The sequence below is a fragment of the Vipera ursinii genome (assembly GCF_947247035.1).
Source record: "Vipera ursinii genome assembly, chromosome: 1".
Classification (NCBI taxonomy): domain Eukaryota; kingdom Metazoa; phylum Chordata; class Lepidosauria; order Squamata; family Viperidae; genus Vipera; species Vipera ursinii.
The window spans coordinates 34,181,613-34,209,007 of NC_139512.1; the positions used below are offsets into that span (position 1 = coordinate 34,181,613).

General features: G+C 39.1%; 1 protein-coding gene across 1 annotated transcript in view; it reads right to left on the minus strand.

Annotated features, from left to right (window-relative positions):
* TRAF3 (TNF receptor associated factor 3) overlaps positions 1-24,646 on the minus strand; it is a 113,766-nt gene extending 89,120 nt beyond the window's left edge. The window contains exons 1-2 of the mRNA XM_083360234.1: positions 24,335-24,646; positions 22,975-23,029 (exon numbers count right to left, since the gene is read on the minus strand). The gene's annotated coding sequence lies outside the window, so the exon portion shown is untranslated. The remainder of the gene's footprint in view (positions 1-22,974; positions 23,030-24,334) is intronic.
* Positions 24,647-27,395: the final 2,749 nt, after the last annotated feature.

Here is a 27,395-nt window from a genome sequence, read left to right on the forward strand (position 1 = left end):
GGGTAAAGCACCGGGAACTGACGGTTTGACTGCCGTTTATTATAAAAATTTACAGTCAGAAATGGTGGAACCTTTAAGAGAATTGTTTAAGACAATTCAATTGGGAGGAGAAGTGCCTCCATCGTGGAAAACAGGAAGATCAGGATGCTACCCAAGCCAAAAATTACAGACCAATATCGCTTTTAAATACTGATTATATTTGCAAAAATTTTAGCTAATAGATTAATGAAGGTAATGCAGCGAGTGATTCATAGTGATTAAACTGGATTTATAAGTGGTAGACAAATGAAGAATAATGTGAGACATATTGTAGATTTATTGGAATTTTTGGAAAGAAATAACCAGGTCCCCGCAGCGCTGATCTTTTTGGATGCTGAAAAAGCCTTTGATCAATTGGATTGTTCTGTCAAGAACTTTCTCCTCAGTTCTTGTTGGATCTCTCTTTGTTTCCATCTAAATACTTACATACATACATGTATGCATGCATAAATATACATACATGTGTGAGTGTGTATACACACACACACACACATAGGGATGCGGTGGCTCAGTGGGTTAGGACGCTGAGCTTGTCGATCAGATGGTTGGAAGTTTGGCGGGTCAAATCCCGAGTGCTGCGTAACAGAGTGAGCGCCTGTTACTTGTCCCAGCTTCTGCCAACCTAGCAGTTCAAAAGCACGTAAAAATGCAAGTAGAAAAATAGGGACCACTACAGTGGGAAAGTAACAGCGTTCCGTGCACCTTTGGCGTCTAGTCATGCCAGCCACATGACCACGGAGACGTCCTCGGACAAGCGCTGGCTCTTCAGCTTTGAAACGGAGATGAGCACCGGCCCCTAGAGTTGGAAACGACTAGCACACATGTGCGGGGGAACCTTTACCTTTACCTATCTATATATATATCTGTGTGTGTATATATGTATGTATATGTATGTGTAACTATTTGTGTAATTAGCAGAATCTTTACTAAGATTCAAGAGCCTTGGTGGAGCAGTGGGCTGATGCCTCCTTAAGTAACACCAGCTGCCTGCAATTAGTGCAGGTTCGAGTCCCACCAGGCTCAAGGTTGACTCAGCCTTCCATCCTTCCGAGGTAGGTAAAATAAGGACCCAGATTGTTGGGGGCAATAAGCTGACTTTGTAAAAATGCCTCTTGGGGCCCCCCGAAAGCCCTAATAAGCAGGCATATACATAGAATGAAGGCTATTGCTAAGCACATTGATTTGTGCTTCTTAGATTGTAAGCCACCCTGAGTCTACGGAGAAGGGAGGGATATAAATGGGATTAAAAAAAAGATCTTAGTATATATGACCTTAATTAAAGGAAATTTGATTTTTTTTAATTCAAAAAGCATTATTATACATCATGATATAGAATATCCAACAATATTCAAGTCAACAAAACCAGTATGTGTTTTACAACATTAAAAAGGATGGGCTTCAGAGCAGGAAACTTTCCTGGTTTTTGTAGATTTAGTGTCATCTCCTACATCTTAAAGGGACGCAGTAGATAAATAATTACCTAGTCTAACAAGATGAGGAACCAATGAGGAACCAGATTTCTTGGATTCCTATAACTTGGACGAATCCAGGTACAAATACAAGAATCTAGTCATTTCAGCTGCCTGTGCCTCTGAGCTGCTAGTTGCTAGTAGACTACGGAGTAGCTCACTCTGCCCCTGAAGATGCCAGCTAGAACTACCAAGTGAAGCATCAGGACACCAGAAAGCCACACTACAGCCATTAAGCCTGAAAGCCCATCAACCCTTGACACTGATTCTTTACCAAGTGCATACAGATGATTATGCTCCTGAGTGAAGAAACGGAGAGAAAACAGAAGGGTTCCAGAAGGGGTCTGAGCTGAAGAGAAGAAAGAGAGAGGAGGGAACTTGCTGACTAATTGCTACTAGCCAGATATTTTCTGAAGGTTGCTGATTGTGCACTGTGTATGTTTGGAGGACTGCTTACTGTTAACCTAGCTAGCACAGTTTCAGGGTCCATATATGGAATCCAGTTCCTGAGAGAGCAAACTCACAGAGCAAGCAAACAGGAGAGCAAGTAAGGAAGTTTCATGTGGGAATCTGGCAGAAGTGTAACAGAGAACTCTAAACAGCATATAGAAATCAAGGAAGTTTCAAGGTGTTCAGCAATTGTGTGCTATGCAGGCCCTCCAGTTTAGAGAGAAACCAAACTATACCTTCTGGAAGTGAAAGCTTGTGATTGTACAAGTAGCCCTTGACTTACAATAGCAATTGGATTAAAAAAAATAATCTACTAGTCCAGTTTTAAAATTTGCAAGCAATTAGGACAATTGAAACTGGTCTAGAGTCAACATACATTCCACTTAATTTCAGGTAGTCCTTGACTTACAATCTTTCACTAAGTGACCATTCGAAATTACAACAGCACTGAAAAAAGTGACTTATGATTGTTTTTTCAGACTTTTAACCATTGCAGCATCCTCATCATCAGGTGATCAAAATTCAGATGCTAGGCAACTGGCTCAAATGGGTTGCAATGTCACAAATCATGTGACCACTTCCTGACAATCAAAATCAATGGGGAAGCCAGATTCATTTTATATTACTACCTTAACAACTGCAGTGATTTACTGTGTATTTTTGAGTCAGCGTTTACTCCTAGTTTTCTTGGCAAGATTTTCAGAAGTAGTTTGTCATTGCCACTGCCATATTTTTGCTATAGCCATGGTGGTGCAATGGTTAGAATGCAGTATTGCAGGGTAATAATGCCAACTGCCAGCAATTTGATCCCAACTGGCTCAAGGTTGATTCAGCCTTCCGTTCTTCTGAGGAAATGAAGACCCAGATTGTTGGGGCAATATGCTGACTCTGTAAACTGCTTAGAACAGGGGTGTCAAACTCGCAACATCATGTGATGTGTCACGATGTATCACAACTTTTTTTTCCATTGCCAGCAATGGAGTGGGCGCGATTTCGCCATAATTTTATCCAGCCTGTGGGCCGGCAGTTTGACACCCCTGGCTTAGAAGGGCTGTAAAGCAACTATGAAGTGTTATATAAGTCTAAATGCTATTGCTATTTGTCTGTTTCCTAGGGCTGAGAGTGGGTGACTGGCCCAAGGTCACCTAGCTGGTTTCATTCCTAAAGTAGGATTAGAGGTCATAGTGTCTCTGTTTGCAGCCTAATATCTTAACCACTCACTAAACTGACACTCTTATGAATCTTTGAAAAAATATCTCAAATAAATTTGGTCCAATTTTACTTTAAAATAGTTTTTTTCAATTTAAATAATGCAGCTCCGCGAGCTGCATTGGCTCCCAGTTGTCTTCCGGGTGAGGTTCAAGGTGCTGGTATTGACCTACAAAGCCCTACATGGCATGGGTACGGAATACCTTGGGGAGCACCTGCGGCCGGCATCAACTTCCCTCCGCCCAATACGCTCCCACAGAGAGGGTCTCCTCAGGGTGCCTCCGGTCAAAGAATGCTGACTGGTGGCCCCCAGGGGGAGGGCGTTCTCTGTGGGCGCGCCGGATTTATGGAACCATCTTCCGGTTGAGCTTCGGATGGCGCCCGACCTTCGCTCCTTCTGGCGCGATCTAAAGACGTATCTTTTTGAACAAGCTGGCCTGGCCTGATGGGAGGGGGTTGGCTTTTTATTACTTTTAAATGCGTTTTAATCTATCTAAGAGTTCTGGGCACTTGTTTAATCTTTTTTTAATTTTTGTATTCTGTTTTTTAACATGTATTGCCCTGTTCACCGCCCTGAGTCCTTCGGGAGAAGGGCGGTATACAAATATAATTAATTAATTAATTAATTAATTTATAAATATATTCTTTTGTATCAATGCAAGCTTTGATTAATGGCATTAAACAAAACACGCTCTCTAAAGTTCCAAATAAAATTTCATTTGAACAACATGCTAAAGAGTTACCCCTTATTTATTTTCCAATTCTTTTCAGTGATGACTGATACCAAAACCTCAGTACTACAGGTATTTTTTCTGTCGGAGCTTTGAGTTTACCAAGCTTTAAGATCAGATTGGACAAAGGATCCCTTTATTTCGTAAGAATCCTCTATTAATCACAGAAACTCTACTCTTATTTTAAGACAAATTAGAGTTGCAAGGAACATGCATTTTCAGTGGTGGCACCACATGAAGAAGTAGTATCTAACTCCCACTTATTTTAAATAGAATTTTATTTTATTTCAATCTACTCCATTCTTCTCCATCTACTGAAATTCCACTCTAACTGAATAATATTAGTTGAAAATATTTTTCTACAAAGTGAAAACTTTTGTTTCGAAAGATGAGGCAAATATTATAGTTGAAGAACAGGAGAAATAAATTGTTTCCAGGCACTGCCTCTAAAATCATGTCTTCTCAGAATACCGTTTAGCTTTCAGTGAAACAATTAGCATCTTCAAACACAAAATTCAGGTCAAATGAAGGTAGAGCACTTGCTATGCTTGCAAAAGGACTTAGGATTAATCTCTGGCATTTCCAATTAAAAAAAGGCCAAGCAATGGCTAATGATAAAGAATTTCTTTGACAGGGATCCCAAACAGCTGTTGTTCATTACGGTAAACAGTACTGTGCTAGTTGAACAAAAAGTTTGACTTAGAGAAAGAAAGTTTCTTTTTTAAAAAATAACATTTTATTAAGTTGTACAGTAAAATACAAACTACAAAGCAAATAGTAGGACACAGTGGGGAGGGAAAAGGTAGAAGAAAGGGAGGGAAAGGGAGGAAAAAAGGAAAAAAGAGATTGACTTCCAACTTCCCATTGCAGTAGAATAGAGCATTAATGTCAAGCCTCAACTTTTTACTTTTTCACAATAGTAAAAACTAGCCATTTCTGTAACAACAAATCAATCTAATCAGTGAAACCCAGAATCAACGTTTCATTTTTTCCCACCTCAAGCACAAAGTCCAGAAGCGGACTCCATGTAGAAACAAATGTACTTGTATTCTTTTCTTTAATCAAAACAGTCAATTTTGCCATCTCTGCCAGCTCCTTCAGTAGCCATTCATCCATAGTGGGGAGAAAGTTTCTCATGTTCTACATTTATGAACTTATCCTACGCCAGGTGTATAAAACTGCCAGCTCGCGGGCCGGATGCATCATAGCGAAACAGCACTCACCCCATTGCCGGCAATGGAAAAAAAGTAGCGATACATCACGTGACATTGCGAATTTGACACCCCTGTCCTACACCATGGAGTCTATGGCTTCAAGCTGGGAAGTTCAAGGTCTTGGCATAGGCCCTATCCTAATGAATTGCCATGAATGTGTAAATTCACATATCTATTTAGATTAATGATAAAATATAAATATATAATGTTTCATGGAACATTCAGTGTCCCATGAAAGCTTCTACCATCTGAAACTTAGCAGATAATTTCTCAAAGAGGAACCTTAGCTCCACAAACTATGTCTTTTCAGGTTTGTTCCAGAGAAGATTGTGTTCTCATAGAAATACATCCTCATGAGTTCTTAATGATTTTTAATAGTTTTGGTTCTTCTCTCTTGTTAATGGACTTCCCTACTTTAATTTTTAATATTATCTTTCAACTGATTTAATATTTTTTCTTTAAATTTATACTCCAAATTTTCACCAAAAATTCAAGGTAGCTGAAAAATAGCAACAAAAAAACCACTGTATCTTGTAACTGTATTATATTATTTACTATACTATAAGGCCACACCTAGAATACTGCATACAGATTTGGTCACCACTCAATAAAAAAGATGTTGAGACCCTAGGAAGAGTTCAGAGAAAAGCAACTAAGATGATCAGGGGACTGGAGGCTAAAACACATAAAGAACGGTTACAAGAACTGGGCATGGCTAGTCTAGTGAAGACAAGGACCAGAGGTGACATGATACCAGTGTTGCAATATTTGAGGGGCTGTCACAGAGGAGGGGATCAACCTATTTTCCAAGGAACATGAAGTCCAGACAAGCAATAACGGATGGAAACTGATCAAGGAGAGATTCAACCTAGAAATAAGGAGAATTTTTCTGACAGTGAGAACAATCAACCAATGGAACAGATTGTCTTCAAAAGTTGTAGGTGCTTCATCACTGGAGATTTTCAAAAAGAGACTAGGCAGCCATTTGTCAGAAATGGTATAGGGTCTCCTGTTTGAGCAGGGGTTAGACTAGATGACCTACAGTAGGGGTGTCAAACTCACAACGACACGTGACGTGTCGCGACATATTGTGACTTTTTCCCCATTGCTGGCAATGGGGAGGGCATGGTTTCACCATAACGCATCTGGCCCGCGGGCCGGCATTTTGACACCCCTGACCTACAAGGTCCTTTCCAACTCTGTTATTCTAATAATTCAAGACAGAGTGACCCTGAGCCAGGCTTATTCTCAACTCTCCTGAAAAATATTGGCCAGGCATGTATTATTTGTATGGTGTGTATCAAGATACTGAGCACAAAAATTCCAGCTCAAAACACTGATGTAAATGTCTGTGTCCTGGAACATAAAAAGGTTTTGTAACAACCAGCTCCGTTAATTTTGCTTTTTGAAAAAATGGAATGATTAACTAAGATTATATAAAATCATTAAATAATTCATTTTCTGTATCAGTAGGCTAAGCTAGTTAACATTGTTTTCTACCTTACACATATATTTTTATTATTAAATCTCTGTATTTTTTCAGTCAAATTTATACTGGAGATAAGAAAGTCATAATTTGCACTTGTATGATTCTTAGTAATGATATCCTTCTCATCTTTTACCATCTCTTCATATAAGGATGCAGGTTTCTGCCTTCCTTGCTATAAAAATAATATTTGTAGCCTCACCATCTTAAAATTCTCTTGAAGAACTAGATCTGACTTACCCAACCTGGGCACCCAGTTGGTTATAGCCTTCAATTCCTACAATTTCCCAGTCAGAATAGCCATTGCTGACAGTTCTGGGAATTGTTCTATGAATTTGGAAGGCATCAGGTTGAGAAAGGCATAACTAGATTTTTAATATAAGAAGGGATGCAAAGTACTAAAATGCTGCTTTGTTTGACACAAGATAACATTACAAAACAGAGAAAACTAAACTGTTCACATTTTGGCGTTAGGTTACATGTGAAGATTTTGCTTTTTGCAGATTAATTCACAGCAGCCTATAATTTTAGAAACTCTTGATGTCTTATACCTAAATTGCCATCCTAGTCTGCAAAACCTATGACTCAGCAAATAACAACAAATTATTCAGCTTTTATTTTGAAAAAAAGTTCTTATTAGAGATCTGCTCTTTGCTCTGGATCCTATCAGAACTGAGCCTTTAACATATTGTCTAACTTTTTACCAAAACTAATTACAGAAAACCTGTATTAAAATGAATGCCTTTTTAGACCTGTTTTCATAAGACTGCCTGAGTTCTAGCTGTCTATTCTGTCTGAGTTACATTCAATCAGAACATAATTAGATCTTTCCAGTCCATTCTTATCACTTGCCAATTTATCCTATGAAGATACCATTTGGATGGAAAAACAACAGAAAACTAATCACATACAGTACAAACTGATTAAACACATGCAAATACTAAGTTATTAAAGATTAGACTCTAATAAAACAGGTTCATAACATTAAGCTTTCATGATAATGGAAACAATGTTATTGATACTTTGACAAATAAGTCAGTCTCCCCAAACCTGGGCTTCTTCCACTGCTGATAATTCTAGGAGTTGGGGCAGAGCACCATTATAAACTGCAGAGCACCATTATAAAAAAATAGATACAGGTAGTCCTTGACTTGCAATCAGTTACTTAGCAACTGGTCAAATTTATCACAGACCTCCCCAGGGCTACTTATGATCCATATTCAAAGTTCAGATGGCCCAAACACCACTTCCTGCAATAAAGTGGTCTCATTTTGAGCAACTGGCCTACACTAACAGTCATTTAGACTGTCCTGTGGTGTGGCAACTGTGGTTTATGTTTTGTGCTACAAACTGGTGTTGACTACCATTTTATGACAAAAAAACACCCACTGAGGAAAATGGGTTTAACAACCACAGTGATTCACTTAACCCTCACAAAAAGCTCGTAAATCAGGTACGATCATGTGTTTGACCTTCTTAATGACCAGTAGTCATAATTACAGTCATAAATTGAGGACTACTTAAAAAGCTTTATAATTGTAAAGCATACAATAAAACAGCAGTAGACATATTTGTGAAGAAATAAGTTGAGGCCTACTATTAGATTTTGAGATATCTCCTTTTGTAACATATCTACATGGATAATCTACAGAAAATTAAGATTTTGAACTTTTAGTAATACAAAACTGTAAACAAATGGCTTTATTTTTCTCACTTGGATGGGATGGGATGGAATGTGATGTGAAGTCAGAAAATTCTGTTATTTAAAATTAATTTTTAGTCTGAGTATTAGGTCAATAAAAACTAAAATAAAAACATCAGAAATCATCACATGCTAGGCGTACAATTTTAAAAAAACTGAACAGCCTTCTAAATTTATACTACAGTATTGACTGAAATCCATTTTTGGAAAGGCTGAGACCAGATGAAAAGTATTACCCAAACATTCTGCCATTCTGTTATTTTTAACTAATGTCTTGGTTTCCATTTCTCCCACTTCTTTGCTGTGGTTTTGAAACCACCTTCAGGTTTGTACACATACAAAACAAGACACCATACCAGAGGAAAGCTTTCTATTTCAGCCATGTATGAGGGCTGAAATAAACTAAAATGGTCAAAGGTGATGTGTTGTCACAATTATGAGCAAGAATTTACAATAGCAACTTCAAAACGTTTTCTACATATTCTAATACACAGAGAAACACAAACTACATAATAGCAGAGCAGAGATGTATGGTTATCAAAAGATTGAGACTTAAACCAGTGAAAACACCTATTACTTTCCTATTGCAAAACAAAGTTGTTATTTTTAAGGATACTTACCAGCTACAAAATACCAAACAGCCACATCTCCAGAACAATGACGCTTTAAAAAAAGCCAGTAGTGTAAAACGTGATTTTGAGAAATTGCATACAATACTATCCTCCAGTTGTTGGCTCCAAAATCCAAATATTATCTCTCCCTTTTTTTTTTAGCAAGTAGGGTAAATAAATTTAGACAGTTGGATACTCCTAAAAAGATTTTTTTGCTTAGTTCTCTTCTTTTCTCATTCTGTTTTTTTCTCTTTCTGATTTAATGTATTTCCATCTTGGTACTCAGTTTGGGCTCAGTTTTTCAGGATGGCTTTTAAGTATGAACACCTAACATACCAAGAAAAGTTGCGGGTATCAATTTAATTTCATGACTTAAGCAAACCATTTTAATTTTTTTCAATTTTTCAATATTAAATATAAGTATTTTAAAATATTTTAAAACCTTTGAAATTCAGATACTCCTAAAATTGTAAATTTACTAATTGTTATAAGGTACATATGGACCATAAGAAAGGCTGAGCACCAAAGAATTGAGGCCTTTGAACTATGGTGCTGGAGAAGACTCCTGCGAGTCCCTTGGACTGCAAGGCAATCAAACCGGTCAGTCCTAGAGGAGATCAACCATGACTGCTCTTTAGAAGGCCAGATCCTGAAGTTGAAGCTCAAATACTTTGGCCACCTAATGAGAAGAAGGGACTCACTGGAGAAGAGCCAAATGCTGAAAAAGATTGAGGGCAAGAAAGGGACAACAGAGAATGAGGTGGCTGGATGGAGTCACTGAAGCAGTAGCCGTGAGCTTAAATGGACTCCAGAAGATGGTAGAGGACAGGAAGGCCTGGAGGGACGTTGTCCATGGGGTCGTGATGAGTCAGACACGACTTCGCAACTAACAACAACAAATAAGGTACACATTTATGCTATTGCTCCACAAATAATATATTGCCACATATCAGAAGTTTCTTCTTTAGTCTTCATTATCTGTCAAGTAATTTGCTCCATCTAATTTCCTCTTTGTGAATATTTATCTGCATTAGTTCCTTTCTCACTGATCTCAGGTCTCTCCGACTCTACCCTGAATTAAGGGACTACAAGGTTGTAAAAAAGGGAGAGTTCCTTTCTCCCTGATAAAAGTTCACAGTTCCTATAATTATAGTTTCAGCATCCTTATGGCCCTAGTAGATACCATTTTTCTATCTCATTTTCTTCCCTATTCACAATCAATTGTCCTGGGTGACTTAAAATATATATATACGGTGTATGTATGTGTGTGTGTCTCTGTATTACAACTAAAAATATTAAAAAATTAAAAAACATAATAAAAACTCTAAATACATCCAGATTAATTATACACACTATTGAAAAAAGATACTTTGCCAGTTGGGCAGTAAATTCAGGAAACAAGAGTCCTTAACACATTCAGCACCCCAGACCTAGTACCATAGCCAGTTTTTAAGGTATTACATAAGGCTAACAAGAGTTGGGGCCACTCTAATCTTCGGAAGAAGGATGTTCCACATATTTTTGTCCCAAAATAGCTTTTAAATCGTCTTCTTGAAAGTCATGACAAGTTAGGCCATAACTGATTTGAAGGACATATTCATAACTTCCCTATCAAATGTACTCGGTGATATATTTCATTCCAGGAACTGCAAGGTCCAGGAACATGAAATGATGTCTGAAAACCTCAGGCTTAAGGTAAACAAGGAGAGTGGAGATTCATTAGCAACAGATGCTGAAAACACCTTTATGACTTTCAGTAACAAAAGCATTTTACGGACAAGAAATTATGAGTAAAAATAAATGGCTAACCTAGCAAGATATACTAAAATTTTCTCAAGCGGACTATTAAAAAAATATTTGATACCAGAAGGATATTCCTGTCAGTAGTTTTATGAAAAATTAACTGAAAAGTTTAAAGTAGATAAAAGTTATGATTTTGAACAAAGAATGAATTTGAAACAGAATGATACACTAATGATGGTTATTGCTAAAATGTATAAACTTTTGTTGATATATGAAACAGAGCATAAGTGTAAGAAAGGTTTGATAAAATGGCTAACCTTTTAGTTATAATATACAAATGGACTAATGGGAAGATACGTGGTTGAAAAGAATGAAATTTACATTATATTCTAGCCCTAAAGAGAATTTTTATAAAATAATATATCATTAGTGCTTGTCATTAGAGAAATTGTCTAGAATGTATAAAGGTATTTCAAATCATTGCTGGATATGAGCAACATGAAGTAACATTCTATCATGTTTGATGGACTGGTAAAAAAAATCAAAATATTTTGAGTATAAATACATGAATAAATTCAAAAGATTTTATGGATTAAAATATAACTGAAACCAGAGATTTTGCTTTGGGAATTAATGTACAACTAGAAAAAATTGGGGAACTTAAGTTTTTATATATGACAACTGCAAGATTATTATATGCCCAAAAGTGGAACAGAGAATTGTTTGGTGAACATGATAGAATTTGCAGAGATGACCAAATTAATTGATTTGGTCAGAGAAAAAAACAGTAAAAATGTTTATGGTAGACTGGACACCCCTTACAGATGTTTTACATGAAACAAGAGCAAATGCACTTAGGATTTGTGGTTTTGACAATTAGAAAAAAATTGAATAGAAAAACACAGTGGTTTTTTTGTAATCAGTGTACAAGATAATTCTGTAATATTATTTATATTTGCTCTAAGGAAATCAGAAGCTTCTTCATCCAAATTTTTCTTTGATTTTCTTCCTGCAGTTTTGCTTTTGTTCTTTTTCTCTACTGATTCTGCTCTTTATTAGTCTGTTAGCTTTTATGTGTTTTGTAAGTTTAATAACATGAATCAAAAGAATCAATAGATGTTAATAAATTGGTCCCGTGAGTTACAAGAAAGTCAACATCAAACTGCTCATATTCAACATGTCTTGAAAATCACTAATTTGAATGTAATTAATATCTGCAAGAAAAATCTATTATTTAAAGAATTCATAGCAGCAGAAAGATTAATCAGTATAATTATACTGATTTCAACAAGTAACAAGATGCAATTGACCTTGGAGAAGTTACAATATATTTGCACTTTTTTGAAAGCAAGAATGTATTGGATAGTACAAATGAGAGTATCCGATCCAATGGCTATATCATGAGCTTAACATGACAGCAATTCATTAAAACCATTTATATATTGCTACTTATACTACATTTCCAAGTTGTTTACAATTACCTTTAAGAAGAATAAAACCGTTAAGTTAAAACTTTTAAATTCACCTCTACCAGTACCAGTCAAAATGAGAAATAGTACATCTCTAAATGTACCAATAGTTGCCCTTTATCAAGTGAAAAAAGATTACAAAGGGCAGATATTATGATCAAAAAAGACCATTTTCAGTGACTGCAGAATGATGATCCACAATTTATACCAACATAAATTCTTTAACAATCCTAGCAATTTTGCAGATCTGTAATGAAAAACAATCTGCTTGATCTCACGCTACTTCAAGTCTAGTAGCTTTAACTGGAAGCCAATTCACTTGCTTCAACACAAGGACTTTATGGCCAAGCACTGTACTTAGGAACCAGACAAATGCATCCTGCACTGGTCACATGACTATAGTGACAAATTCAGTTTTTAATTGCTTACTTTTTCCCATTTGCAGGCCATTACTTGTTAATGGCAGACTTAAAGATTTATATTAACCAGCTGACTTAAAATTTATTGTTGTTAGCTTAAATTTACTTATAATTAACATTTCTTTATGAACATCTTGTAGGAAAGGTAAGATGGCAGAGCAATTCATGTGCAAGAGGAGTGTTAGAAAAATACTTTTTCAGCTTTCATAATTAGCACAATTTGGAACCTATCATATTTCATGCATTAATATGGAAGAATTGCTTCAAAGAAAGCCATTCTCCCTTAGGCATTTGGGTAAAATGTTAAGTGAGTCTTTCTGGTTGATTTTTTTATGGTTGGTGGTTTTACAATTGATTGTAAAATTGAATTTTTTAAATGTCTGTCATGTTGTACAATATATTGTTTGTGGTTGACATTTCTTTTGAATTATTTACATTGTTCTATTTTTTGGGGGTTAATTTCTTGTTTGCTGCCCAGAGTAACAATAGTGATATGGGTAGCCATATAAATTGTTTAAATAAATAAATTCTAGAAGGTCCATATTTACTGACACATTTCTTTCAAATTTCAATTTCAAATTTGATTTTTTTACCAACAAATTCTGATGCAAATGAGATGGGTGGTAGGTACAGCTATGCAGCCTACATGACAAGAGGCCATTGAAGACTGCCATGTCCAAGAGCTGCCTGCTCTTCCACATTAACTAGAAGTGGCTGACAGTTAATCACAGTTAATTGAATCATGGTTTATTAGTTCAACTGCTTGGACTTGCAAAATTAGTCACAAATCAGCAAACCATAAGCCTCGCAACTTCTGTGACATCAATTGAAATTTAATATGTAATTAAAACTTGAAATTAATGGTGATTGTGTATACTAGGAGGCAGAAGGGAAAAATGCACAAACTAGCATGGTAAAACGAACTGAGCTTTAAATTGGAAACAATTTTAAAGCCTACTCACATGTGTAGCAAATTGGGACTTCTGCAAATCCCAGTTTGCAAAAGTAAAATACTATCTCGAATTTTAAGAGCAAGAGCGATAAAAAAATGAAAAAATAAATTAAGTGAAAGCCCTTGCTAATTCAAAAAACTATGCTATTCCTGCTTGTCTAAATTCTACAAGTAGAGATAGTGCTAAATCACTAAGAGACAGTTTGGTATAGTTAAGACAGCAGACTAGAAAGTGGGAGATCATCAGCCTGCCATAGGTACAAAGACAGCTGGGTAACCTTAAGCCAAAAATTTTCTCTCAGGGCTAGAAAGGAGGCAATGGCAAACCACAAGATTTGATTATAAAACCTTTCCAAAAAACTTCAGGGACTAGTCCAGTTGCCATGAATTAACACTGATTCAAAAGCACACCTCCAAAAACAACACTGATACTCCATGCTTGGAATTATCTCCTAGTTGCCAGCTGAATCTCAATTTTAAATTGATTTCCCAGCAAGTTACACTGAGAGCAGAGCCGATGACTGGTGGAACAAGGAACTGACAAATAGACTGGCTCTTCAGAATTTCTCTCTGCTCAAGGAGAGAATCTGGGATTGGCCACAAGTACTCCCTCTAGAATACAGTAGAACAGTGGTCATTGGCTCATTTTAGAGCTCTAGAAGCCAAAGGACTGGCCATCTTTACCCAAGCCACCATTTAGCACCTTCAAAAGGACAGTTACCTTACTTCCTTTCTTAATCACTTCTGGAAATAGCTTGTTAACAGCTTTTTGGATAGAAAAGAACCTTCAGAAAGGCAAGTTTCATTACACTGAGTCTCCTTCAATCCTTGGCAAAAAAAAGTTATGCAATTTAGGAAGAAAGAAAAAGGTGGTCAGAACATTAATTTCATTAAGTTATACAGTAAATCAGAGGTGTCAAACTCAATTTCATTGAGAGCCGCATCAGCATTGCGGTTGCCCTCAGAGGACCGGGTGGGTATGGCCCAGGTGGGCGTGGCCTACTGGGTGGGTGTGGCTAGTGTGTGTATGGCCTACTGGGTGGGCGTGGCCAGCTCTACATCGTTCGCATCAAGGGTGCCTATGGGAGCCTGGGCAGGAGTGAGACAGATCTGAGGGTCTCTGGCAGAAGGAGGGTCTCTGGGCCAGGGCCAAGGCAGTGGGGGCCGTTCCCTCACTGTTTCCAGGATGGCTTCGCGGGCCACATGAAACCACTTTGCGGGCCGGATGCGGCCCCCGGGCCTTGTGTTTGACATGTCTGCAGTAAATGGACTGGAGGGGCAGATAGATTTGAAATAAGATTTTGAAATTAATTACTGTGAGCTGTTTAAAATTCTATAAAAATATATGAAAATTTTGAAATTAAGTGTAAGTATCCTCTCATGAAAAATGCTGTTCATTAAAAAAAAAGCATGGTAAAAAGGAACTTTAAAGGTTGGACATTAGAGAAAACAGAAAGATTATAAAAGAGAAGAGACCCATTAGTATAGAGTGGATCAATATATTCTAACTTTGGAAGAATCCAATGTTATTTGGGAATAATTAACTCAGATGTTACTTTAAAGATTAACACTATCATAAAAATAGATTTAAGAGGTGATAGAAGAGGATAAGACTGAGGCTGTTTTGAATGTGGATTTAAAAATGACAGTTACAAGATTGATATGGAAAAAGATGTTACACTAAATTTACAAATGAAACCAGCTGATGTTTTGATAATTGGAAGGGACATATAAATAACAAACTGGCGGAGTGACTTGGATAACTTTATTTTATATTTACAAGAGAGACATGTTAAACTTATGAAGGAGCTTCTGAGAAGTGACAAAGAGAAAATGAAATCAATTTTTGGTACAATATTTAAAGGAATTAAAAAGATTCTTAAAAGCAAAGGGAAGAAATATAAAGTTGGTCTATTTAAAGTTAAAATATCAATGTTGCTGTTTCTGGTAATTCTTAAATGATTTTTGCTGATTGAGACTGAATGGTGAGACTGTTTATAGATAAACAGATGTGATATGGGAAGTAGAAATGATTGTGTAGTTAGCAGAGAAGGTGATAAGTTACTGAAGTACTTTGTACTTGTCTTGAAGGAAGAAGCCATTTCTTTATGTATCATTTTTCTTTACTGTATTTACATTTTTTCACATTCTTTACATTTATATTTTCTTAGTGTGTATTGGTTTTTATCTTTGTATCTGGTAAACTCATTAAAAATTCTTACATTAAAAATGTAAGCTTTACAATAGCTCATTTATGCTGCAATTCCAATTTACTGAGTTTAAGTTTAAGCAAACACTGCACACATTAAGCAAACAAATGATTGGCTATGGGCATAGTTTTGCCAAAATTCAGAAGTAAATACCATTTTTTGGTGTAAAACATGATCACATGATTGCAAGACCGTATAAACAGCCATAAAAGTGGACCAGTTACCGAGTGCCCCCAGTATAGTCAGACATGACCATGGGGACCCTAATTGTTGGAATTTCATAGCTGGTCATAAGTAGATCCACTGGAACATCAAATGGTTGCTAAATGACCCATCTTAAGTCAAGGACTGTCTGTATTAAGACTGCTGAAACAGATTTGCTTCTATTAATTCTAAACAATCATCTCTAGAGAGCAATAGCCATCTTTGAAACATATTCCTTTGAAAGCATGGATTCTGCAGATTTTCACCTTCTCCTTCCTTTGCGGTTTGAAATGTATAAAAAGGGACTGAACGAGTCAGAAATGTAAATAGAGAGTAGCATAACTATAAAATTATCAATAAAGGAACAGCCTTTTCAGTTGTGGTTGTTAGGCTCTTCCTTTTATAAGAAACAGCCATCCAGTTTAATTTCTAATGGATTTAGGAAATAACTTAAGCTTAATACTTTACAAGTACTTTTGGAAAAGTTAAAGGTATGCATATATTTGCTTGGGAGGAAGTTATAAATATTGCTTATATAAATAAAAAAGAGCCATTGGTAAGCAGAAAACACCCAAATGGTAAGCAGAAAACACCCAAATGCATTTTCCTTTCTGTTGCAGGGATAGCTCACCTTAAAGTCTATGCAACTCTTCAGAGGCTGATTATTATGTATTCCATGCTGCCATTGCACATCTTTTCTGTCAGATTTCTCTGAGTATGAAGCACTACAGTGCACTTGGACCCAGATTCCATTTTCACACTGAGGAATATTTAGCATGTTTTGGGATCAGTTCTAGACTTAGAAGATGCTTTTGCATCTGCTTCATATTTAGCTTTTGCAAAAATCTAGTAGGCAACGTTGCTATTGCTCATATTGCAATTATTCTGCCCATAACAATTCTGGATCTCCACCTGCAGGCTGCAGGGGAAAATATTTGCACCAGCAACCATATATTTCAGTTCATTTCACTTCATTTCAATTTATGTATTTATTTAGCAAATTTATATGGCCATCCAACTCACACAAAGATGACTCTGGGCAGATTACATTAAAAATCAGAAATTTAAAAATCTATAACCCAGCCACCCCACCCCACCCCCGGTAGCACTTGATCGGCTCCATCTCCATTTGTGGTCCCCAGACCCTTGGAGAAAGCCGTCATCAGGCTCTTTTGGAAAGGCAACAAGGTAAAGGCCAATCATACTTCCAGAGAAGAGGAAAACAACTGAGAAGACCCTTTTTGTGGTCTCACTAGATATACATTCCCCAGGGGGAGAGCATTCTCTGTGGGCGCGCCTGCCCTCTGGAATCAATTTTTTAACTGGGGTTTTTAAGAGTACAGGGATGATTTAATATTTTATAACTTGGTTTTTTAACTTTTGTATGTTTGATTTTTAATTCCCTGTAAACCGCCCTGAGTCCTCAGGGAAAGGGCGGTATATAAATGCAATAAAATAAATAATAAAATAATTGCCTGTTGAGCTCCAGATGGCTCCTGTCCTTCGCTCTTTCCGCCGTGACCTGAAAACCTGGTTATTTGAACAGGCCGGCCTGTACTAAGGGTTTGGGGTTCATTTTTAACTATTTATTTGTTAGGGCTGAATTAATTTAATTTTATTTTTAACTTTTGTATGTTGTATTTTAATTGCCCTGTACACTGCCCTGAGTCCTTCGGGAGAAGGGCAGTATAGAAATTCAATAAATAATAATAATAATAGATGGCATCCACAACATACCCTGCCTTCCCATCCTGGTGGCCAAGGGGGATGAAACAGGAGAAGGCCATGTGGGCTTTAAAGGCGATAACCCTGAATTGTACCTGGAAACAGACTGGCAGCCAGTACAACTCCAGCAAAAGAGGTGCACAAAATTGTTCAGGCTGCTGCATTCTGAACCAATTGAAACTTCTGGATATCTTCAAGGGCAGCCCCACGTAAACACATTATGGCAGTCACAGACATATCCAGAATTGTGGAATATTTCTCTTCTGAAGACCCTACAGCATGATAAGTACCATAAAGCATTTTATTTGTCTGGTTTGGTAGCTACAAGATAGGAAGATGAGAGAAAGGAAATTTAGTGTGATTATTTTTGCTTCAGTGAATGTTTACTAAGTTACACAAATTCTTCTAAAAGTTGCTTCTTTACATCTTAATAAAGTTTTGGGTCACAGAACCAATATTTAACAGATATTTCTGCTGGTATGTAATATTACCCATTAAGAAATTATGGGCTTATTACTTTTCTGATTGAACCGTGTGTGTATGTGTGTGTGTTGTGTGTGTTGTGTGTGTAATTCAGGAAGTTTTCAGACCCCCTTCACTTTTGTTATGCTGCAGCCTGATTCTACAGTTGTTGAAATTCATTTTTTTCTCATTAATCTACACTCAGTACCCCATAATGACAAAGTGAAAACAGAATTTTTCGAACGTCTGTAAATATATTAAAAAGAAAAAAACTGAAATATCACATTGGCGTATCACATTCCCATCTCCACACAGGATCTCTGGAACCGGCTGTTTTAAATAACTATCGTCCAGTCTCCAACCTTCACTTTTTGGCGAAGGCTGTTGAGAGTGTGGTGGCACATCAGCTTCCTCTGTTCCTGGAGGAAACTGATTATCTGGACCCGTACCAATCGGGTTTCAGACCCGGACACAGCACGGAGACGGCATTGGTCGCGCTGGTGAATGATCTCTGGAGGGCTAGGGACAGGGGTTGCTCCTCTGTCCTGGTCCTATTAGATCTCTCAGCGGCTTTCGATACCATCGACCATGGTATCCTGCTGCGGCGTCTCAGGGGGTTGGGAGTGGGAGGCACCGTTTTACGGTGGTTCTCCTCCTATCTCCTGGGCCGCTTGCAGTCAGTGTTGACGGGAGGGCAGAGATCCGCCCCGAGGCCTCTCATTTGTGGAGTTCCTCAGGGGTCGGTTCTCTCGCCCCTCCTGTTCAACATCTATATGAAGCCACTGGGCGAGATCATTCGTGGTTTCGGGGTGGGGTATCACCAGTACGCTGATGATACCCAACTTTTTCTTTCCACCCCGAACCAACCCAGTAATGCCCTCGCCGTGATGTCCCGGTGCCTGGAGGCGGTCCAGGTCTGGATGGGGAGAAACAGGCTTCGTCTCAATCCCGCCAAGACTGAGTGGCTGTGCATATCGGCATCTCGGGTCAACCAGACTATTCCATCTCTAACGATAGGGGGTGAGGTGTTACCCCCCGTTGATAGGGCTCGCAACTTGGGCGTCCTCCTGGATTCACGACTCAATTTTGAAGACCACATAGGAGCCGTGACCAGGGGGGCTTTTGCCCAGGTTCCCCTGGTGCGCCAGTTGCGTCCCTATCTGGACCGAGATGCCCTACGCACAGTTACTCATGTGCTCGTGACCTCCCGTTTGGACTACTGCAACGCTCTCTACATGGGGCTGCCCTTGAGGACCACTCGGAGGCTTCAACTGGTGCAGAATGCGGCCGCGTGAGTTGTAATGGGGGTCTCCCGATACTCCCATGTAACACCTCTACTCCGCGAGCTGCATTGGCTTCCGGTTGCCCTCCGGGTGAAATTCAAGGTGCTGGTCATTACCTATAAAGCCCTACATGGCTTGGGTCCGGGGTATTTGAGGGAACACCTGCTGCCAGCATCATGTGCCCTTCGTCCAGTGCGCTCCCACAGGGAGGGTCTGCTCAGGGTCCCACCGGTAAGAGATTGCCGGCGGGTAACACCCAGGGATAGGGCCTTCTCAGTGGGGGCGCCTGCCTTTTGGAACCAGCTGCCAGTGGAGCTGAGGACTGCCCCCGACCTCCGTTCATTCCGCCGGGGCCTGAAGACATAGCTCTTCGAGCTCTCTGGCCCAGGCTGAGGAGTAATTTATTTTAATTGGGGTTTTAATTGCACAGGGTTAAGTTTAATCTTTTTAAAATTGGTTTTAACTTTTGTATTGTTGGTTTTTAATTCCCTGTAAACTGCCCTGAGTCCTCGGAAAGGGCGGTATATAAATGTAATAAAATAAAATAAATAAACTCAAGAGTGACCATTGGATTCTTGGTCACTTCTTACTAAGACCCTTCTCCCCAATTGCTCAGTTTCACCAGTTGACCAGCTCTTGGAAGAGTCTTGGTTATACCAAACTTCTTCCATTTGAGAATTATTGAGGCCACTCTGCTCTTAGGAAACTTCAGTGCAGCAGAAATTTTATTGTAGCCTTTCCCAGATCTGTGCCTTGCAATAATCTTGTCTCTGAGCTCGGCAGTTCCTTTGACCTCATGACTTTTGCTCTGCTATAATATACATAGTTAGCTGTGAGGTTTTCTTTTTAATATATTTGCTGATATTTCTAAACTTCTGTTTTCACTTTGTCATTATGGGGTACTGAATTACCCCATTAATTAATGAGAAAAAAATGCAACTGTAGAATCAGGCTGCAGCACAACAAAATTGACAAAAGTGAAGGGAGTCTGAAAACTTTCTGAATGTACTGTACACACACACACGCACACACACAAAAAAATTCCATGCCATTGAAAGCTGGCAGCAAATGCAAACACCAAAAAATGTAGCCTCCTCCATTACAAAAATAAGTTCTGCTGTAAGTTGTTCTGGGCTGTCCAAATTTATTTTAGCATACAAAAGTAACTCTAAAGTTGGGGGGCGGTTTCAGTCATATCTTTGTGTCCTCTAAATATTGAGAGTGTGATGTTTGTGAAATTCCTCACGACTGCACAAAACAGAACTGCATGCATTGCATTTTATATACAGCTATGCAAACAAAATGCCCAGATATCAATGGCCACTGGAGGACAAGCATTACCTTGCTTCTATTTTACATATATCTTTCTGATCCATTCATTTGAAATGAATATTTAGAATATAAACTAATTTTTCATTTTCTAAAAAATTGAGCAAACTTGTCAAAAGAGAACTAGATGGCTACCCTGCTGTATTGCCCCACTGAGTCATTTTAAGAAAAGACTATCAAAAGTTTCAGACAAGACTTGTAAAATGAACTGTTTATTTTTTATGTAGACTTCCGCTGATTTTATAGATGTAATCCAAGTTCAGAAAAAAACAGGAAGAAAAAAAGCAACTGAACAGCATATCATGCTATCCAGTATCATATACATACTTCAATTATTTCATTTTGTTATCTCCTAATTATATGTAGTTTCTTTCCATCTTGAAAGATACTGGTGTAAATGTTATTTAAAAGCAGAGATCTTTGTGTAGAACTGACACGAATCCCAGAATTAAAAATCCTGACCAGTATGGAAACCTCATTCTCCAAACCCTCTGAAATACTGGAAATTCACTGAAGCTATTCCCTATTAATGACTATAGGCAGGACATAGTCATCAATGGGCAGCAGTTGTGATTACTATGTATTATCTCTAATATGAAAAGCAGCATGAACCTGAATACCAGTTGCTGGAGGGCAGCAATGTCGGGTTATGATTCTTACATCCTACTTGCAAGGCTTCCCAGGGACAGCTGCTTGGCTACCACAGGAAACAGGATACCACTTTAGGGAGGACTTTGGTCTGATCCAGCAGGTCAGTCATGTTCTTAAGTATACACTTTACATTTCGATTAATGTCATAATTCCTGATTTTAGCTTCATGGTATGCTGCATATCTCCACTGCATACAAAAATAATGTACATATGTAATAAGTTAGTCTGTTTTCTTTAGAATGTCATAACTGTCTGCTCTTCACCCCTACATCTCAGTGACAAAACTGTCATAAATATTGCTTTCTTATTTATAGATTTTAGAAAAAAGCATGGTTTTCAATTTTCTTAACATCTTCAATGACTTGGGATTAGATCCTTATCATTGCACATAGGAATATATATATTATTTCATTTGTTTAACCTGACACTCTTTCCGTTCCTTGCTAATACAAGCAGTTTCCCAAAATGACCCTACAATCTCACTACCATGTACTAAAAACAATTCTTTTATACACTATCTTTGCTATAAGCACTATAAGCACTGAGTCCTTCGGGAGAAGGGCGGTATACAAATATAATAAAAAAAATCCAGCTTTTGCTTCCCAAATATTATAAACCTGGATATGATTTCATAAATCTATCTTCTATTATTTTAGATAACTAAATACTTGCAATTTCAAAACCAACCATTAGCATTCAGTAAATTAGAATGGAAAGATTAAAAAAGAAAAAACAAGATAGTATATGGACTAAAAATGTCAGAATGTTATAATTTACCTACTGCATGCAGCTTGTAATAATGCATTTTTCTAAATAGCTTGTATTTAGAAAATTGTATCAATTAAAAAGTCCAAGTCATTCACATTATAGCATTCAGCAGCATAGGCTAGAGCAGTCTGCTTCTCTGCACAGACATGCCTAAAGCATACAGTACTACTGGTGCAGTCCTGATCTCAGAGACATGTTTAGTCATTGAGTTCAATAACTGGGAGAATTGGGCTCTAAAAAATATTACATTTACCCATAAAATCTGTAACATGCATCTTTTTTTTACAATCTTTGATCAAAATGCAGAACATTCACTCCTTACTAGCTTGAGGTTACTCCTCCCATTGTCATCACATATAAAACCCCAATGTCCTACAATCCATATCTAATTTCCTAGCAGAACATGATAAAGAACAAAGCTTTTCAAAATACATTTAAATGAATGAAAGGACAGCAATCTGTGCTATTGACAATAACATCTGAATATTTCAGCAACATCTTAGTAAAACACTATGTAGACATGACTAGACTGACAAATGCAATTATGATTTTCTTAAATTGTTATCTTTTTCTAATATACATTTTACTAACTGATCTGTTGCCAACTTCCCTTCCTCATTTAAAACAGACAAACAAATAAAAAGCATTACAATCAGCTTTAAGAATCAGTAAGATTTATCTGCAGAGGCATGACTCAGTATAAACTTTTAAGCAAATTCTTCACAGCACTATGAAATGACGTAATCGTGTATAATTCAAGCTTTTCTACTTCTTAAAATAGAGGCACATTTAAAGTACTACTGTGGTGACAACAGCAAAACAATTTGTAATCCAACGCCCGTTAATACCTTCATGTTGTATCCTTTAACTGCTCCTTCTTCTGCACTTGCTATAAAGCTATCCCTATAAAAAAAACACACCACAATAAAGAAATTTCCATTGCATTTCATTCATCCCACATCTTTTACAAGTGTCCTCCCTCTTCAGTTGCACCTGCAGCAGTCGTTATCCTGCATGACTACTACTGATAGAAATTCAAAATGCAGCTGCCTGAGCATCCTTCAGTGACTGCAAAGTGATCAAGCAAAACAAGTGTTTGGAAAGATACAAAGTTGGTAGGTGCAATGAGAGTTTGCCACAAGTAAATTAAAAGCAGCAGTCCCCTCCACCCCCGTTTTTTTCAAGGCAGACGCTTCCCCTTTGCAATCCCTCCAGTCCGCCCACATCGACTGCATATGGAGGGAGCCAGAAATTAAAGAGCTTTCTGCATTCACACACATCAAATGCATGCAGGCAGACACCTTTACAGCGCAGCAGCGGCCCAAGAAAAAACCGGCATGCTTTCTTCCCCGCCGGCAGCACCACGTCCTGCTGATCCGATCCTGAAACGTTACAAGAGGTTTCGGCCTCTCAACAGCTTCAAGAAAGGAAAAAGGCACACCGCGTCTCTTAAAGCAGCCAGACACACCATCTCTCTCTCTCTTCTTCCAAGGCGATAGTGGAAGGAGGAGGAACAGGAGGGGGAGGAGGGAGAGGAGCAACAATAGCAGCAACAGCTTGAAGGGTGATGAATGTGCGAGCAAAGCAGCCAGTAGCGATTCTTGGCGGCGGCAGCAGCAGTAGCAAGAGCAGCAGAACGAATCTACCTCGGAGAGGCAGTTTTGAGGGCGCATGGAGGCTGAATACGAATGCCTCCGGGCAGCAGCACCAATAGACTCCTCGCATAGTCCTTAAGCAGCAGCCTTCTTTCCGGGCGGCTGCCTTAATTGGAAAAAGAGGCGAGAGAGAAGCAACAGCTCGGGGGAGCGGGAGATGCAACCCCTACCCCAGTTCTAGGCAAGCTCCCACCTTCTCGAGACCCGCGCTTAACCGAGACGGCAGACCTCTCCCGCCTTTCCCTCCGACTAGCAGCGGGGACCTTCTGACCGCGGCGCCTGCCCCTTCCCCAGCAGGTCCGCGGTTCGGGCAGCTGCCCCCGTGGGCTCTTCGGAGGGGACCTCCGGTCGTTGCGACCTCCCTTCCTCACGCACACGACGGCTTCCCTCCCAGCCAGCTCCGGCCCCGGACTTAGCAAGGCAGCAGAAACGGGTGAGACCAAGCGCTCTGCCTCGCTTTGGGAAACGCTCCCTCCCCACCAGCTCCGGATTCCGCCTCTGCCTGGGGGGGCGAGCAACGGCCGGCCACCTTCTCCCTTCTTCCCCTACTTACTCTGCGCCTGAGGACAAGAACGGGGGGAGGAAAGAACCGCGGCCGCCAGCACTACCGACCACTGCTGTTCTTGCAGCAGTTCAGCCAAACGTAGTCTGCCTTGCCCTGGCTGGAAAGTCCCTGGTGCGCTGCCCCGGCTGGTTCTCTTTCCCCCCGCCCGGCACTTCCTCTCCCGCCCTCGAGCCCAGTCTGGAAATCCCCGCCGCGTCGCGTTCCCTTCTTTGCTCGCTCGCGCTCGCTCGCTCGCTCCCTCGCGCGCTGCCGGGCTCTTTCTACAACCGGCACACCACCAAGCGCGTCTCCAGACTGGCTCCTCGGCACTGGCGAGGCGGGTGAACGAGGGACGGGCCTCCGCGGAGCTCAGTCCCCGCCCCGCTCATTCGCCAGCCGCAGGCTGGTTGGCTCTCCTGCCTGGCCAAACGGAAAAGAGGGGGCGGGAAAGGGGAGGGGGCGCTATTTCCGCACACATTTCATTCAGGAGGAAAAGGAATGATCAACCCCAGCCGTATTTCCGAGGAAGAAGTGACATAGATGGCGCTCTTTCATTCGTGCGTAATTTGGGGTTTCATTTATATGGGGAGTCCCGCTGGAATTCTAGCGCTTGTTTGTGTTTTGAAATGATAATAAAGTCTCTCTCTCTCTTTCTGAGCATGGGCTGAGCGCAGTCCTATCCTTCCACTTCTCAGCCGATATCTGTGCAAGCACTGACTTCCCTGGTAAAGTTCAGAGGGAATTAAAACTTGATTTCCCACAGTTGGTGAAGAGGGAAAGAGCAATTCTGAGCAGGCATTTGCTTACATCGGTTTTTTAGGTGTCGCTCTTTTCCTTTGTCTAAGGGTCATTTTCACATTATGATAGCATTCATAATTATTTTGTAAAAGTAAGTTTTAAAACAAGTAGAAGATAAGAACCTCCTCCGTTTCACTGGTGCTGAAATGCATCTGACAGTTTTAAAACAGAATAATTCATTAAAAGCATTTTAATGCAAGTTACAAATTAAGAGTTTCCACAAATGTTTAATGTTTTTTTTTTTAAAAAAAAGTCATACTGAGCCTTGGTGGAGCAGTGGGCTAATGCCTCCTTAAGTAACACCAGCTGCCTGCAATTAGTGCAGGTTTGCATCCCACCAGGCTCAAGGTTGACTCAGCCTTCCATCCTTCCGAGGTAGGTAAAATGAGGACCCAGATTGTTGGGGGAAATTAAGCTGACTTTGTAATAATGCCGCTTAGGGGGGGTGGTGAAAGCCCTAATAAGCAGGCATATACATAGAATGAAGGCTACTGCTAAGCTTGTAAGCCGCCCTGAGTCTTTGGAGAAGGGCGGGATATAAATGGAATTAAAATTAAAAAATAAATAAATAAAGGCATTCTCGACACCAAACTTCAAAAGCATCAATCCTCTTCCTATTCTGCTTCTTTAAAGCCCAATTTTCAGTTCCATATCAGGGAACAAACATCATGGCTTGCACAACTCTGATCTTTTTACATGTACAGACTTAGGGCAGTTCACAATATTTTTAAAAAAACATATCCCGTTGGAATAAAAGCATGAAACAAGATGGTCACCTCACCTCACTTGGGGTTTGTAATTATGAGGTACAGCATTTCTAAAATGAAATACATAGGGAAATGGGTAAAAAAAAAAGGTCTGGCTCCCTATAAATCATCTCTTAAGGTGCTTTCCAGGTGTGTTGGGATGGCATGGGCACTGCCCTAGAATTCAGTGAGGGCATCAAATTGGGGAAGGCTGCTTTGGGTACAGCCAAAGAGCTATCTCTGCCACACAAAAAAAAAACCTTCTTGTGTAAAGAGGTTTTCAGTCAGCCTTGTATGAAATCACTAGGGAAGCAGGGAATGAAGAAGGAAGAGAAACATGACCAGTGAAAATGAAGGGAAATCAACAGGCCAAATAACCAATTCAAGAAAATAAGCTCATTTCATTCCAAAGTCAAGGGTCAAAACAATGTGAAGAATAAGAGTAAATAACATGTAAAATAACTTCAGATGACAAGAAAACATTCAGAACCCAAGATTTATAGGAGCTATCAAAACCCTGCCAACAGAGGCAATATACATGTATTGCTGTTCACTCTTAGCAAATATTATCTATTTGCCATCATAACCTAATTCATAGAAAAACTATTTTTATCCTAAGGTTATTCTAGTAGCGCAAAGCTGACAAATATTTAGAAAATGCTATTTGTACATTTTGGGTGATATTAGAGATAAGAGAAATAGCATTAAACTGGTAAGTTTGAAAGTCATCACCACATTAAAGCTACTTTATGGTTGTAGTTCTTTATTCTGAAATGTCTATAAAGAAAAAATAAGCACTTAAATCATTTTGAAGAAATGCTCAGATTTAGGCTTTGACAACCCCTCCTCCAGCTGAAAAGCAAGCAAATAACTGAATCCTAGTTTATCCCGCTGAGAAGTTCTCTTTTTACCAGATCTTTGCCACAAGATTTGGTGCAACTGAGATGCTTATCCAACACAATCCATATTGATCATTTGATTGAGCATGTTGTTAGAGACTGGCAGCCATGGCAAAGCCTATCAGAAAGAATGAACCTCTCAAGCGAATTAGAACCACTTCCACAACACCAGCGTTTCCACCCCTTTAATCCCTCATAAAGCAGTGTGATTCCAAGTCCAACCAATAAATGTTATTCTACCAGCCTCAGAGCACTGAAAAACCTCATTGTCTTGGCAGATTTTCAAGTGGATACTTTTCCTTACAGCTGTGACCATGGTTACCTTTGCTGGACTAGGGAAAAGTAGAAATAATAAATTATACATACAGGAAAAGTCAAGCTCGGAGAACAGGATGCTGAACTTAAAATGTTTAGGGGGGTAAATCATAGAATCACAGGGCTAGAAGGGAGCTTGGAGGTCTAGTTTAACATAATTCAGTTTAACTACTAACTAGTATAAAACCCTGGTAAGACCACACCTAGAATACTGCACACAATTTTGGTCACCATATCACAAAAAAGATGTTGAGAGTTTTGAAAAAATTCAGAGAAGAGCAACTAAGATGATCCAAGGCCTGGAGACTAAAA